This window comes from Nelumbo nucifera, chromosome 8 (assembly GCF_055504915.1).
Source record: "Nelumbo nucifera cultivar China Antique chromosome 8, China Antique-T2T, whole genome shotgun sequence".
Lineage (NCBI taxonomy): Eukaryota > Viridiplantae > Streptophyta > Magnoliopsida > Proteales > Nelumbonaceae > Nelumbo > Nelumbo nucifera.
The window spans coordinates 46,606,974-46,618,214 of NC_142656.1; the positions used below are offsets into that span (position 1 = coordinate 46,606,974).

General features: G+C 35.7%; 1 long non-coding RNA gene across 1 annotated transcript; it reads right to left on the reverse strand.

The window, feature by feature from the left end:
- Window positions 1–9,348: 9,348 nt before the first annotated feature.
- Window positions 9,349–9,938, reverse strand: LOC148789973 (uncharacterized). Its single transcript, XR_016079394.1, has 2 exons — window positions 9,855–9,938; window positions 9,349–9,655 (listed from the first exon to the last, which is right to left on the reverse strand). It is a non-coding gene; the product is annotated as an uncharacterized LOC148789973 (long non-coding RNA).
- Window positions 9,939–11,241: the final 1,303 nt, after the last annotated feature.

The following is an 11,241-nucleotide window of genomic DNA, read 5'->3' on the forward strand; positions in this document are numbered from 1 at the left end:
ATTTGAATGTGTATAGTAAATAATGTACAAGGTAATATGTACAAATATACAAAAGTAGACAATTGTTTTATATTTTAACTTTTTAAGTAATTAATAATTATTTATATTTTATATACAATTTTTAGTATGTTTTCTAGTGCAATAATAACAATAATTAATTTCAACTAGGGTTATTCATCAAATCGATGAAACTGACCAAACTGACCAACCCAACCCAACTCAACCCAAATTGGTCACTTTCTAGTATTTCCGATCGGCATTGGTTCAACAATTTCCTAACCCAACTAGGTTAGGTTAACTTCGGTTGGACATTTATAAACTGGTCCAAACTAAACCGACCTGATCGTAGATGATATATATTAATATTTTAATATTTCAATATACTTTTTTAATACAAGAAAGTCAGGAAATTCCCATATTTATTAGTTTAAAATATTTTATATTCAAAATTTTTAAGTTTTTTAATTTATTTATTTTTCATAATATCATTGTACTTTTTTTAATTTAATTATACTTTTTTAACTTTAAATCTTTTGAACCGACTGACCAAACTAAAAATTGACACAAACTAGTACCACTATTTTTAACCCATCATGACTTAGATGGTTGAACCATTCGAAATGTTACTCGGCCTTGATTCTAGGTCTAGTTCTATTGAAACCCGCCCTTCGGTCAAAATCGTTGACTTGGTAGAAAAAACACCTAACCCAGACATTTCAATCGATGACTTGGTTGACCTAGTCATCAGGTTGCAGGTTGCACACTTAATTTATATGCAAACTTTCGAATGCCATAACTTTGCACTCTGACGTCCCAAGGTGGTGTGTATGTCCCACTATTTTCACAAAAAAAAAACTTTATGGCCTCAAATCACAATTTTTAATATATTTTATAAATAAAAAACAAAAACTGAATTAAAAAAGCATAAATCAAATATAAAATAATATATATTATATAAAACATAATTATGCACTATTTATTGATAAAATATGTATCTACACACATATACACATACATATGCCTATATATTTATTTAAATATATAGTGTGTTGACATAGAATGGTCTGACCCCATCAACTTGGATGGTTGAACCAATGACACACGACCCAAATGCAAAAGTGGGGCAGTCTTATCCTTTCAACCTAGATAGTTGACCAGACTTCACTAATGGTCAGTTAATAATTAGTTTAGAGAATTAGAGTGGCCAACTCCCCAACCCGACTAGATCCGTTTGGTTGGCCAAACAATTTATAATCGAATCAAATCGAACAAATTAAAGTAAGGATTAGCTTCACAAAGGGAGATTTGCTTGCTGAGGTGGCAACACCATATGCTTTTAGAAGGAATCTTGCACCCCTTATAGAAATGCAAAAATGGGGTAACAGGGCAAGGAGAGGCCATTTGATGTGGCTTGAATTACTTTATATATATATATATATATATAGTATGAAGTGGAAAGGTTTCATACGAGTATTCAAACCTTTTGCTCTCATAATTTGTATAATTTGTTGAGGTTCCATCAAAGAGAATTTTAGTTATGGGCAAGGTACCAACTACCACCAATTAATTAAAAAGCTTAAATCTTTTTGGTACATAATTAGGAATTAAATGAGGCCCATTCCTTTACTTTTTGTAATAGGCCCAAAACCTAGACAAACCGAACTTAGTTTTTTCTAAAAAATAACCCAAGGTTAATTGCATTATGTTATAGACTGTATAATTAAAATAGGAAGTAAATACTAGGGAGATATGATGTTACAGACTGTATAATTAAAATAGGAAGTAACTACTAGGGAGATATGATTTACCTTGATTGTAAGAACTGATTTGTAGGAATTTGATTAGTCTTCTTTCCTAACATATTCTTTCCTAACATTGAATTTGTAACTTGTATATATACATACGAGATTGATGAATAAGATAACAAATTCTTCTTCTTCCTCTATTTACTCTTGTTTTTACATGGTATCAGAGCATCTAGTCTCTGCCTGCCCTTTCATTTTTTTTAAGTAAATAGTAGATAGAGGAAAATTTTTGGGTGTTTCGGGTCACCTCCTTAGAGCAGTCAGAGCATCTAGTCTCTGCAAAGTCCGGCAGTCAGCAGCCCTGCACATGTGTCTCATGCACCGCCTGAAGATTCTGCCACAGTCACACGCGCCGGTACGTGGAGGCGCGTCTGTCGCCGGAAAATTTTTTGGTCGTTGTCTTTTGGCTCGCCTCGTCCTGTATGGCACATATTTGTGCTTTGTTACGTGTATATCCATTCCGGTGTTTTCAACAGGTGTGCTCCGTTGATTTTCGATGTTCAAAATATTCTGTTTATTTGAATTTTGAGATTATGACAGACAAGAAATCAGTAGTTATGTCGGATGTTGTTCCAATGATGTCAAAAATAACTGAGCATAAGCTTAATGGCTCTAATTATCTGGATTGGAGTAAAAACTGTTCAACTATATTTGCTGAGTATTGCTATGGATAACCATTTGACCGATGACCCTCCTAATGATGACTCGAGAAAGTCTTGGTTGAGGGAGGATGCTTGTTTGTTCTTGCAGATATGCAACTCCATTGAAAGTGAGGTGGTTGGTTTAGTCACTCACTGTGGATTTGTTAAGGAATTAATGAACTATCTAGAGTTCTTATACTCCGGAAAGGGGAATATTTCCCGCATTTATGATGTGTGCAAAGCCTTTTACAGGGCAGACAAAGGCGATAGATCTCTTACAAGCTATTTCATGGATTTCAAGAAAACATATGATGAACTTAATATGTTGCTTCCATTTAGTACTGATGTCACTGTTCAACAAGCTCAGCGAAAAAAGATGGCTGTTATGAGTTTTTTAGCTGGCCTACCTTCTGAATTTGAGACTGCTAAATCTTAGATTCTTTCCAGTTCAGAGATCTCTTCTCTACAAGATGCTTTCAGTAGGGTCCTTCGTACAAAAAGTTCTCCACCTGTTCAGCCTAGTAGTGCCCTTGTCAGCCGCAATAATACATCTGAATCAGGGAGACAACAATATAGGAGTGGTAGTGGTAGAGGATCCAGCAATTATGACAGGTCAAGTAACTATGACAGGAATACTAATACTCGTGGATAGGAGTCAGAAGAGATAGTGTGTCATTACTGTCATAAGCCAGGACATATGAAGCGGGATTGCAGGAAGTTGCAGAATAAGAAAACTCAGTCAGCCCATATTTCATCCACCACGGATACTTCTGAGAAGTCTGTTATGATATCTACAGATGAATATGCCAAATTTGCTCAGTACCAAGAATCACTGAAACCTCAATCTACTCCTGTTACTGCCATCATCGAGTCAGGTAAACCCAATACATGTCTTGTTTCCTCCTCTTCAAAATGGGTCATTGATTCTGGAGCTACAGATCATATGATAGGTAATTCAAGTTTGTTTTCTACCTTTCAGTCACATAAATCTACCTCTCCTGTTACTTTAGCAGATGGGTCAAGATCTTGTGTTATTGGGTCTGGCACAATTAGCCCAACACCATCACTTCCTTTGTCATCTGTTTTTAGTTTACCTCAGTTATCATTTAATTTAATTTCTGTTAGCAAACTCACTCGTACCCTTAATTGTTGTGTCTCATTTTTTCTTGATTATTGTTTATTTCAGGATCTTACGACGAAGAAGATTATTGGTAAGGGACATGAGTCTGGAGGTCTCTACATCCTTGATACACAAGTTCCAAGATCCATAGCCTGTTCTGGAGTTGTAACCCCTTTTAAAGCACATTGTCGGTTGGGCCACCCCTCTTTCCATGTGTTAAAGCAAATTTGTCATCAATTTCAGAGTTTGTCGTCATTAAATTGTGAGTCTTGTCAGTTTGTTAAACACCACCGTTTTAGTTCGAGTCCTAGAGTTAATAAATGAGCTAGTGCTCCTTTTGAATTAATCCATTCAAATGTTTGGGGTCCGTGTCCAGTTGAGTCCAAAGCTGGGTTTAAATATTTTGTTACTTTTGTTGATGATTATTCTCGTATGACATGGTTATATTTAATGAAAAATCGTTCTGAGGTGTTTTCTCATTTTTTTGCTTTATGTGCTGAAGTTAAAACTCAATTTAATGTTTCTATACAAATATTGAGAAGTGATAATGCTAAGGAGTACTTGTCAGAATCCTTTCAAACTTACATGCTTCAGCATGACATTCTTCATCAAACTTCTTGTGTAGATACACCATCTCAAAATGGGGTTGCTGAACGGAAAAATAGATACCTTCTTGAAACTGCAAGAGCTTCGTTATTTCAAATGAAGGTTCCTAAACCTTTCTGGGCTGATGCAGTTTCCACAGCATGCTTTTTTATTAACCGTATGTCTTCATCTGTCCTTTAGGGTAAGACTCCTTATCATGTTTTGTTTCAAAATAAAACATTGTTTCCTATTGAGCCTAGGGTATTTGGGTGTACATGCTCTGTTCGGGATGTTCGTCCTCAGGTTACCAAACTAGATCCAAAATCTTTGAAGTGTGTTTTTCTTGGGTATTCTCGTGTTCAAAAAGGGTATAGATGTTATTGTCCTACTCTTCACAGATATCTTGTGTCAAGTGATGTTAATTTCCTAGAAGATACACCTTTCTTTCCATCTACTCCTCATTCAAGTCAGGGGGAGGATGATGATTTGTTAATCTATACTGTCACATCATCTGTTTCACATCCTATTGAATCTGCTCCTGCCAGGCCTAAGCCACCTACAGTACAGGTTTATTCTCGGCGACCAACCCCTCCGGATCCATGTCCTGCACCAGCTCCTTCGTCGGCAGATCCAGTCTCAACTGATCCTGTTCCTTCGTCATCAGAACCAGTCTCTAATGATGATTTTCCTATTGCTCTTCGTAAAGGTAAACGTAAGTGTACTTATCCAGTATCTTCATTTGTGTCTTATAATCATTTGTCGTCATCTTCTTATTCTTTTATTGCATCTCTTGATTCTATCTCTGTTCCTAAGACTGTTAAAGAAGCCCTTTCTCACCCTGGATGGCGTAATGCTATGATTGAGGAGATGAATGCTTTTGAGGACAATGGTACTTGGACCTTGGTAAATTTACCTGCAAATAAGAAGGCTATTGGGTGTAAATGGGAATTTATAGTTAAAGTCAATCCTGATGGGTCCATTGCCCGATTGAAAGCCCGTCTTGTTGCTAAAGGATATGCTCAGACTTATGGAGTGGATTATTCTGATACCTTTTCTCCTGTTGCTAAACTTACTTCTGTTAGGTTGTTTATTTCTATGGCAGCTACTTATAATTGGCCCCTTCATCAGTTAGACATCAAGAATGCTTTTCTTCATGGAGATCTTCAAGAGGAAGTTTATATGGAGCAACCGCCTGGCTTTGTTGCTCAGGGGGAGTATGGGAAAGTTTGCTATCTTCATAAGTCTCTGTACGGGTTGAAGCAGAGTCCTCGCGCCTGGTTTGGAAAGTTTAGTCAGGCAGTCGAGAATTTTGGTATGAAGAAAAGTCTGATCATTCTGTTTTCTTCAAGCACTCTGCTGTCGGTATGATTTTGTTAGTTGTGTATGTGGATGATATTTCATTACAGGGAGTGATATTATAGGGATTTCATCCCTTAAATCCTTTCTCCACACTCAGTTTCATACCAAAGATTTGGGAATGTTGAAATACTTCTTGGGTGTTGAGGTAACAAGAAGCAAGAAGGGAATATTTTTATCTCAAAGGAAATATGTACTTGACTTGTTGTCTAAGACGGGAAAATTGGGAGTTAAGCCATGTAGCACTCCAATGGTTTCTAACTTGCAGCTCACAAAAGATGGTGAATTATTTTTAGATCCTGAGAGATATAGAAGATTGGTTGGAAAGTTGAATTATCTTACTGTAACTCGTCCGGATATTTCGTATTCAGTTAGTGTGGTGAGTCAGTACATGTCCTCTCCAACAGTTAATCACTGGACAACTGTAGAACAAATTTTGTGCTACTTAAAAGGAGCACCTAGGCGAGGAATTTTGTATGGCAATCATGGTCATACTAGAATTGAATGTTTTTCAGATGCTGACTGGGCAGGATCCAAGGAAGATCGAAGGTTTACTTCAGGCTATTGTGTATTTGTTAGAGGGAATCTAGTTTCAAGGAAAAGCAAGAAGTAGAATGTTGTCTCACGTTCGAGTGCAGAATCGGAATATAGAGCTATGGCCAAGTCTGTGTGTGAAATAATGTGGATATATCAGCTTTTGACTGAAGTAGGTCTTAAAACTTCAGTACCAGCCAAGTTGTGGTGTGATAACCAAGCTGCTCTTCACATTGCATCTAATCCTGTTTTTCATGAACGAACTAAGCATATCGAGATTGATTGCCATTTTGTTCGTGAAAAGATTCAGCAATGTTTGATTTCCACAGGTTATGTGAAAACAGAAGAATATCTTCACGAAAGCTCTTAATGGGGTTAGGGTTGATTATCTTTGTAACAAGCTGGACATGATTAATATCTATGCTCCAGCTAAATACTAGGGAGATATGATATTACAGACTATATAATTAAAATAGGAAGTAAATACTAGGGAGATATGATTTACCTTGATTGCAGGAACTGATTTGTAGGAATTTGATTAGTCTTCTTTCCTAACATATTCTTTCCTAACATAGAATTTGTAACTTATATATATACATACGAGATTGATGAATAAGATAACATATTCTTTCCTCTGTTTACTCTTGTTTTTACACATTACATAACTCAATTCAAAATTACAATAACTATTCTAAGAATGGAGGAGACATAGACCGTATGAGTGCTACGTAGAGAAAGTCCATGATGTGCCACACTATGGGTAGCAATATTTGCATTTCTAGGTACACAATTCCATTTGCAAAATTAAGTATCATGAAACCTTATATATACACATACTACAAACACTTGCAGCTACTATTGCTTCAGTTCAGCCTAAGGGCGCTACCCCTCTGCAGCCTTATATATATATATCTAAAAAGAAGACCCAGTAACTCTAAGGGGCTTTAGCTCAATGGAAATTTTGTAGGAATTGTTATATCAAATGGCACCAAGATGTCAAAGACCCAGTAACTCTAGGGGGTTTCATCTCGGGCTTTTGGAGTTACTATTGTACCAAAATGATTCTAATGCAATTTCTGGTGGTCCCATTACCTTTACTTCCTAATCTGTAGGGTGGCAACTCCATTTCAGCCTGTGAGCCATTTTCCGATGCTCACAATTATGTAGACAAATAATTAATCAAAATAGGGTCACCCTATGGAATCATAATTAAGATAACAAAGTACAAAAATTGAAAAAAAAACTAAGGTATTAAAAACCAACCTAGAATTGATATCATTTTGGCCACCGGTTTTCAGTTCTAAGGTTTGACCATTCAGTTCAAACGGATGGCCCATTCCACCTGAACCATGAACTAGCCCACCAGTCGGTTTGGTTAGGCTTACATAATTAGCCAATTCACACTACAAGAAATTGGGTTTTAGATGATAGATTTTGCTAGTGATACTAAATGTTTGTTGTCATCATGTATTGAATTAGGACGGTGGTCTTAAAACTGGTGTTTTCAATTCGCCATTGTCTTGGATGGTCAATCTGCTTGAACTATCATTCCAGCCATGATTCTAGGTCCGGTTTGGCTAAAACCTGAGATTTGATCAAAACCCATTGACTTAGTCTTAGACCCGGGTGGTTAAACAGTTTACTCATTTGACCCGATCACTAAGTCATGGGTTGCATACTCAATGTATGTACAAATTTTTAAAGATCAAAACTTTGCGCTTGGATGTTTAAATGGGGTGATTTCTTTTTAACTTTGAGTAACATTTGGAGATCTATACATCACTATAGATGCTTTGCCCCACTATTTTTGCCAAAAAAAATTGGCCTCAAATTGCAATTTCCAACATTTTTTACATATAAAATTTAAAAATTGAAATAAAAATATAAATTAAATGTAAAATAATGGATGCATTACATGAATATAATTATATTATTAATTGAAAAGATATGTATTTCTTTTGGTAAAGAAAAGATATGTATTTAAGTTAATGAGTACATGAAGTCCTTTGACGATTTTAAAAGGTTTTGTGGCGGTCTACGAACCTGGCCACTCACTGACGATGAAAATTTCATTTTTGGCAGGTATTTCAATCCCATACATCTAACTCTGTTGAGCCCAAAATATGCAATTTTGCATCAATTGGTGATACTTGGAATCCCAAAGATGAACACCCCTCGAAGAATCAACTTACATAGAAAGGCTCCTGAGTCCTCAATTTTCAAACTAGAAGATCGAGGGTTTCCTCCGTGTTAACAGGGGAAATCAATTTCAAGTAGTTCTTTAAACTACACTGTCAGATTGTGTGGGATTTTGTTTGGAATTAGGTTTTTGTCTTTTAAGGTTAATTAAAAGTTTTAGAGATTGAAGGCTTGGTCTATGGGTTATGGTTCACTGATCGCTTGAAGAAATAAACTCATCATCTCCTTCTTTCTGGTTAAACAATATAAAGTGGTGTCGTAGACTTCGCCAAATGACAAAGTGAAGGGTGTTCTTGGTAGCAGAGGATGGGCAGTTCGGTTAGCATATGATACTCAGAGCAACAGAGACCATAGTTTGCATTGTGAATAATTAATTAAAATTGAAACCAACCATACTTGGCAAGCCTTGATAAAATATTCAATTTATTGTCATTCAATTAGTGATGTGGATTGTTGTTTGAACTCTCTCTGTCTCTCTCTCCCCCTATCTAGATCTCTCTCTCACTCACCTTTTTCATACAAGATTAATGACATTAATCTTGCAAGATTGACTGAATCAAACACTATATAATTTGTCATTGTTTCATTAATTTAGTCTTCCTTTTACTTTCATATCTTATCATCGGAACCTTGTGTCATTCTACCCTTGACCAAAATGCTAGTTGAGTGAAAGAGTTATTGACTGAATCGAACACTATATAGTTGATTGAAGTATTATTGAATTTGTTAAGTTGAAATGGTATTTGTAGACATTAAAATTTTCATGGGCTCTTAGATGGGCCCTACTCCCATAAACTCAAATTTGCTCATGGGCCCTAGTATGGGCCTTTCTACTTGGACCATGGCCCATACTATCAAATGTGAACATGGGCCTTAATAATTGAGCTTTGCTGTTGTAAGTAAGTCTATTAACATAAAGGGATGGTCCATGTGAGAATCAGAAGATCTATCTCTTTTGTAAGAAAAAATCATATATAAAGAGTTTGTATTCCATTGATTAGCTTTGTTTGTTGGACCCATAGCTTAAGGGGAGAACACCCCCCCCCCCCAAAAAAAAAAAAAGTGAGACAAACACATTCTTGTTTTATATTGGAAGAAGCGTAGAGAGTGAAGCTTAATTGGAAATTATTATTATTGATGCCTTGTGTATTTATTTTAGAGTGAAAGCAAAAGGTTACATAAATATGATAAGAAATTAAGGGCTATGAAATCATCAAATTATGAAGCAGCCTTTCAGCATTTAGAGTATACACACATGCATTTGGTCCCAGGAGGATTGTGGACACAATACCCATTAATGATGTATGATGTATTGGTAGGCTTGTTGTCAAGACATATTACTGGGCAGTTAGCACAAGGTCCAGGGAATGCTAGTGTGCAACCGACAGCATCTTCTTGGGGCCTAATGCCTTCACCTGAAACAATGACAGCAAATTGCACAAGTAAATAAAATGTCAAAATAATGCCAATCAGATCTCTGAAAATAGAGAGTAGTATTAAACAACCACCAGATAGAAAAGGGAATTCTTAAAGTATTTGATGGTTTAGTCCTCTGAGCAGTGATGAATGTAGTGAAATATAGAATCTAAAGTTCAAAATTGGCTTAAAACAGACCTGAGACAAAAACCAGGAAGAGGAGAAAGCAAATGGTAGAAAACTTGGCCATAATTCTTCAAATTCTTTGGATTCAAGTTCAACTGCTTGGATGAATATTAAGACTTTGCATTCTAAGCATCAGTTTTATAGTGACATAAAGATTATATCCACGTAATAATAATAAATACAATAAACTATTGTGGTATTTTTGGAAAACTTATCCACTTTTTCCATTATTAGTTAACAATACAATCTTCCCATGCATGGAATCTTATTTGGAGTTCAGATCCGGTCCCAACACAGGATTCCAACAATCATTGCAACTGTGCATCAAGGGAGTCCGGATCTGCTCCTCACACCAACTTCATAGGCACATCTCACCAGGTATTGAGAACATCTCCTGTACTTGTGTTAGTATTTATGTGATATGTCTCTAATACATGGTGGGATGTTCCTGTGAGGTTGGTGTGAGATGTGCTGTTTGAGGAGCAAATCCTAATTTGCATCAGGAACAACTCTTTTGTCTTTCAAGGTGAGATGTTCCCAATACATTATTATATTGACTGTTGGGACCTGATTCAAACTCTCTTATTTATTATACAAATCTATAATAGATGTTCTTTTATCTTGTGGGTAATCTCTTTATAAGTTTGTTTTGATTTTACTAACTATTTTCACAGAAAGATGACAATCCTTTTGAGGGAGAAAACAAGCATTCTTTTTGCAATGTGGTCATGGGTTGTTCTTTAATTTCTGGTTTCACTTTTGTAAGTAATGTGCCAAATGGTCTAAGGGATCGTTTGATAACAACTGAAATAGCTGAATTGAAAACTGATTATTTTATTGATTGTCTTTTAGTGAATAAGATTTTAAAGAGGTTGTTGGATCCTTAATGGCCTAATTTGAAGTTCAATAAAGTATCATACCTTGATTATTTTATTATTTAATTATTTAATCCATTAAAAGACAACATAATTAAATTTTTTGTTCAACAATTTCAGCTATTATCTAATGGCCTCTAAATAATGTGTAGAAATAGTCTTTTCGACCTCTAATAATAAATTCACCATTGAAAATTTTTGTCTGATATTGTGGTATTTTTGGAAAAATAGGAATGACAAGATTTTCAACGTGTCTGCCCTCATCGATAATTATACATAAGGCGAAGACAAATTTCTTGAAATTCATCTTCTTTTTAAAGCAAATTAAAGTGAAGCTCTTGAAAAAGGGTGATTCCATTATCATCTGGTGGTTATGCCTGAAAGCACATTATTTATGATCAATTTTGATGCAGCTAGGAGAGAAAGATGAGGGCAAGAGTGCAATTAAGGTGGTCGTACCAGAATCCATTGTTAGAAAGAACCGAGCATAACAGCTTGTGCACGAATTAAGAGGTGTAGTGACA